We start from the raw sequence: 6000 nt of genomic DNA on the forward strand, positions 1-6000 counted from the left end.
CAGAGCATCGAGGGACGCTCACCCCAGTCCCGCCCTGCGCGGGGCCAAGTCCTCGGCGGCCCCCGCGGTGCGCGTCGTCCCCCCCGGCGCCGGGTCGGGGGCCGCAGAGGAGCCGCGCCGGGTCCCGCCGCCCGGGCCGGGAGGCGGCGGCTGCAGGGGCGGCTCCGCAGGGCTGCGGGCTCGCGGGCGGAGGTCCCGGGGCTCCGGGGCTGGCGAGGGCCTCTCGCGTCCTCCCGGACACCGCAGCTGGGCGCCCGGGACAGGGCGGGCAGGAGGCCCGGGCCGGGGGTGGGGGAGGCTCCCGGCCCCCGCGAACCCCGACTCCCCAGGCTCTCTGGGCGGGCGCGGGCGGGCGGGCGGGGGCCGAGGGGCCGGGGATCCGGGGCTGAGGAGCGGGGGGCTGGCAGGGTCTTGCCTCTCTACACCCATCATGGTTGTGAAAACGCGGAGCAGTGGGGGACTTGACTCGCTCTGGGCTCTCTCCGGCGCTCCCGGGGGTCGCGTCCGCCCTCGCTGCGGGGCCCGAGCCCGCGGGAACCGCCGAGACGCCGCCTTCTGTGCTCCGGCCCCGGCTCCGCAGGTGTGCGCCCTCCCCGCCCCCGCGCCCCCGCGGCCAGGGCCCAGGTGGTGGCCCCAGAGCCCCTGGCGCGCGAGCCGGAGCGGCTGCCTCTCCCCCCGCCCCTCAGACCCCAGCCCTGGCCCTGAGCCCCACCACGGTGCGCGCCCTGGACCTGCTCCGGGCTTCGCTCCACCAAGCATCGCAGTGTCTTGTCTGTGTTTCGGGAGACACCTCGAAAAGTAACTGACGCTCCAGTGACTGCACACGCGCGGGAGACTGTCTCAGGTGCTCAGGTGCTCCCCCTGTCACTCTCAGAACCCTCCTCACACGCGGCGCTCCACGCAGCCAGAAGCGTCAGTAGGGGGCGCCAGATCCCCCAGGGTGAAGCCCGGCCTTGGGGATTCCTGAGGTCTTTGCACTGTTGTAGGCTCTTCCCCATAATGTACATTAGGATAAAAGTCTTCTGTTTAAATATTACAACAGGAGGGCCTCCCCGGTGGCGCAGCGGTTGAGCGCTGGGTTGCGAAGCTGCCTGCAGCCTCTGCAGCCGGTTCGATCCCCGGCTGCTCCCCGGCCACCGGAGGAGGGTCCCACATGGCGCGCAGACCTCTCCTGCCGCCCGCTGCTCCCCTCAGCAGTGTACTTCGGTCCTTCTGCCTGCTCTGCTCCCCGCTCTGGCTCTGGTGAATTCTCTCACCCTCCCGTGCTTCTGACTGTACCCAGTGCATGTATAAACCAACCAAACAAACAAATAATAAATAAATAAATAAATAAGACATGCCTCTAGAAAATAAATAAATAAATAAATAAATAAATAAATAAATAAATAAATATTACAACAGGACAGAGACAAAACGGATGTGACCCTGGAATTCTAATGCTGGCATCCAGCCACTCTAAGGAGTGAGCTCTGAAACTCTACCCTGTGAATTCATTTCTGGAATAATAACCCCTAGACGTCCAGCCAGAAAATCCTCAAAGAAGGATTAAACGATTTCCAGCAGATTTTTATTTATTTTCAGCAGAATGATCTGGTACGTTTACAGGTAGCAAAGAATTTAACAAGCATTCAAATCAAAACAGTTTTCTCATAGTCAGGATTTATGCAGAACACCAAAGAATTAAATTAGCTCTCCAAGTTTACTTATTCAATTTTTGCATTTTCATACATTTTCAATAATGATTTTAAGTCTAGGTCTTAATGAACAGTAAACGTTTTAGTAAGTTTCATTTCTAACCCTATCTTAAAGGAATTAAACAATTGTATTTTCAAAATTATTTTGTATTTGTACAAAATAGGTATATATTTCTTTTAATAAGTACTGGATTAAAATGGAAATGAAGCGGGAAGTTATTTTTTTGTTGTTGTTGTTTAACTCATTGCATGTCAAAATAATATTTTCCTGAGATTTATTTGCCCAATTAATACAAATAGCATTTTCCACATGTCATCAGCACGGGGCTGAGGTTCCTCAAGGACAGTGCAGACAGAAGGTGGGGAGGTCATGGAAGCTCTGTACCTGTGAGAGCTTGCCTACATCTGGGACCTCAGGAAGGTTTTGGAGGTGAAGGCGCTGGTTGGGAGACAAGAATCTGGACCTTCATAAGTTCGCATACTTTCCTATGAGTGTACCCCAGTTCTTCATCCTGAGTGCCTGGACATCTCCCGTCACTCCAGATGAGAGAATGGCAGCACAGAAGCTGGTGGATGTGGAGCTTGGGTGGGTTTTTGCACATTTCTCCAGGGGGCTTGGCATCAACTGGCCCTTCTGACTTTCAAATGTCTGTGGAGCTGAGACAGGAAACTGAGAAGGATCTTTCACTCCTGACAGAGTTCCCACAAAACACCCCAACCTCACAGCCCAAAAGGAAACTACTGGAGGATGAAAGGCCACCAGAGGGCAAGTTTTAGGAGAAAAACATCATTTTCTATAGCGAGCGTTGGAAACATGTTGAGAGATGGAGGAAAATACAGGACACTAGGGGAAAATTGAAGCAGATTCTGAATCTAAATCTAAGTGATTAAAGGGATCCCATGCTAAATCCCTGTGTTGCACTCTCATTAGTAAGCACACCATTTTAACCTGAAATTGGAGCCAAAGGCCCTGGGGTTGGTGACACAGGACTCTGATTGTACCTGCCCCTCCTCACGGTCTGTGGATTGTGTCAGGCTCCACAAACTGGGAGACATCCTGTAACGTCTTCCCCCACCACTTGAATACAAAGCCCTCCATGATGGTCCTGAACCATGGGGTGACTTTCTCCAGTCCCCGGCCTGCCCTATCAAAGAGGTCCTCCAGCTCATCCCTGGTCATGTAGCAATAACCTTTGACCTCCCTGGAGTCTGGGTTCAGTGTGAGATCTTTCTTCACTAGCAGAAGATAGCCAACTTCGTGGTCTCCCCAGATGTCATCCGATGGACTGTTGTGGTAAATTCGGGTCATAAAGATTATATCATCTATGGAAATCTGTGATAAAAGTTGATGTGTGTTAATTCAAACCAAAGGAAAATACTTTGGAGAGCTATGTCAAAATTTTTCTTTCGTTTATTTGGAAGAGACTCAATGTATCCATTAATGGCCAATCACTCATTTTGCACAGGGGAGACCAACATAAAGAAATGTCCGGCCTTGATCACTTGATTTTACTGTGCTCTCAATGGGATACTTATATGGAGAAAACTGAAGTAAGAGAAGAGGTACAAGGAAATCACGGGGAGAATTCTATAGAGCACATACCATACAATTTCATAAAAAGTCTTATTTTATCTATGAAAACCATAACTTCAGAGGGATTTGTTTGTTCATAGGTCATCTATAAACTGGGCTCTGTTTTTGATTTTCATTTATTCAGCATCGTTTACCAAGTAACAACCAATAAGATTCTTAATTTTCACCTATTTTCATGTGGTAAAAACCAAGAATGAATAATTGAAAACTACACATAATTGAAATACATCATTTCACCCTAAAGTTTGTTTTATCCCTTAGATTCTTGATTGGAACTAAGATTTTTAAATCATTAACATTTTTTACAAAAAGTTATAGAAGAAGAAGCAAGAGGTGGTACCTGCTCAGGGGGGATGCCCAGCTCCGCCTGCAGGCGCCTGTGGGCTGCACGCCTCACTCCCAGGGCATCTTTGTCCTCCAGTTCCTCAGGATTGCTCAGGGGGTGACTGGAGCAGGAGTCGGTGAAATGCCCTGGAAAGTGGATAGAGAGACTGATTTAGTGGGGCCTGCTTTAATAAAGGAGACAATTTCCTACGTGCGATTTAGTGGACAAAATAGATTTGATTCTGATCACCTCATCATCAATTCAACTTTTCAATTCTTTGTCAAATGTGATTGCTTGCAAAGCCTCAATTCCTTTGAACTAAAAGGTCTTTCACTGCCTCCAAATTCACAAGTATAAGACAAATGCCTCCTTCAGAGAGCCCCCTCAGTGCAACATAGTTGGTGCCCCCAGGATTCTTTCAAGAAGACTCACCAGGAAATGTGTACTTGGCCTCTGACCTCTGCTGCACCAGGAGCTGGTCTTGCATGTTAAACAGGACAACGCTGAAGCCTCGGTGTAACAGGCCTGCCAAAGGGGTGTGCTGGTTAAACATGACCCATGCAAATAGGCATCTGTTGTTCTCCTTTTGTCTTCCCATCCAGGAAAAGGTCTGTACTCCCCTCAGGAGCTACCCTATGCTGGGCATCAGGTGTGTGACATATGTTCTTGTTGGGAAGTTCTCCTGCAGTACCTGCCCCTGGCATTGACCTCCCTTCCTCTTTGTTAAGACCACAGGGTGAAGAAATGAGTTGTCCACACTAGTCATACTGGTCTAGGGTTTTGACCAGCCAACCTCATGCCTCTGACCTGTTACCACTGCTGTCCCTGCTGAGGGTGGGCACAGGCAAGCCTGAGGGCTTCTCCAGCTCCCAGCTGTAGATAAACTGGCCCCTAGCAGGGTTCACAGGAGGCCTGGCAGCTCCTGAACTTCCCTTGGCATTTCAAAGGGGGAGCCTGGCCTGCTCAGCCCTTCAGTATGCCTGTCAAGTTTGGGGACAGGCTGCCCCCATGCGGCTCTCCTTCCTCACCCTTTTTGATGTTTTCCCTCAGGTGGCAATTCTTCTTCGAGTCGGCCCCAATGACTCGATCGTTTTCATCAACCACAATGCACATCTCCTCCAGCCTCTGCACCTGCAGCTCATCTAGGTGGCCTCGTCTTACCTCAGACATACCTGCAAAGGAGGACAGGTTGAGAAGGGGCATTGTTCCCCAATGTAGCAGGAAAATGCAGAAAACAAAGTAGCATGCAGCCAAATCCTCAACTGTCAACAAAAAGAATTACATGGAAAGATAAGCAGTAATTACATAGAATGGGGTGAATGTTTAGAAATTAGGCATTTAGGGCCTCCCTGGTGGCACAAAGGGTTAAGCACCGTACTATGAAGCAAGCCACAGCCTCTGCAGCACAAGTTCGATCCCCAGCCGGCCAGGGAGCAACGCACATGGCGAAGTAGACCTCTCCTGACTTGCCCGCTGCTCCCCTCAGTAGTGTACCTCAGTCAATTTGCCTGTTCTGTTCCCTACTCTGTCTGTTGTGAATCCTCTCATGCCCCGCATCTCTGGCCGTACCCCAGCTCTTGTATGCATAAATAAATAAATCTTTAAAAAATTAAGCATTTAGCTATAAAAGAAAGCTTCATGGTTTCCATTATCCTACAGGGTTTTGGGAATCCCTGGTACAAATCATGTCTGCAGAAATGAAGCATGAAGAGGAAACTCACCATGAGGATCTATACTCATTATCCCTGTCAGGAGCTTCTTTATTTTTTTCATTCGCTTTAATTTTAAGCTTCCCTTGTTCCAAAAAAGATTTTAGGAACTCTGCTGAGTTATAGAACCAAGTTTCCAGTGATCTCCAATATCACTTAGCCCCTTCCAGAAACTTATGTTGGAAGGAAACATGAAGAACATTAAATAAAGTAGTGATAGAAAAGACACCAGCATCATCCATATAAGGGACAAAGACACATACTAACCTCCTCTGAAGTCGAATCCCTGCACACACGTCCTTAGACCTGGAGTGAGCTGAGCAGTGTCATTTCATTACCGTATTTATGGGAGTTGCATCTGTGGGTGTGTAACATATTCCCATATATTTGCAGTCTTTTTGAAGGAATATTGCCAAAGACTCGTTGGTTAAAAAAACTACAAATTTTGCCTTAATCCACTAAGGGTGTGACAAAATGTATAGTTTATTGGGCTTAAGGTATTAATAGCTTTATTTTTTCTATTTGTCATGGAATGTATAGTTATCTCACAGCTTAGCATAAAATGGAGAAGAAAGATGACAAATGGATTTTAATGCTGGGTGACATATTTAATAGTCTATTATTGCCAATCTTCCATTAAACCTCCCGACCTACGTGAAGTAGCACAGAGTTGTGAGG

This window comes from Talpa occidentalis, unplaced genomic scaffold (assembly GCF_014898055.3).
Source record: "Talpa occidentalis isolate TD23 unplaced genomic scaffold, MPIMG_talOcc4v2.1 talOcc4.14, whole genome shotgun sequence".
In the NCBI taxonomy this organism is placed as follows: Eukaryota; Metazoa; Chordata; class Mammalia; order Eulipotyphla; family Talpidae; genus Talpa; species Talpa occidentalis.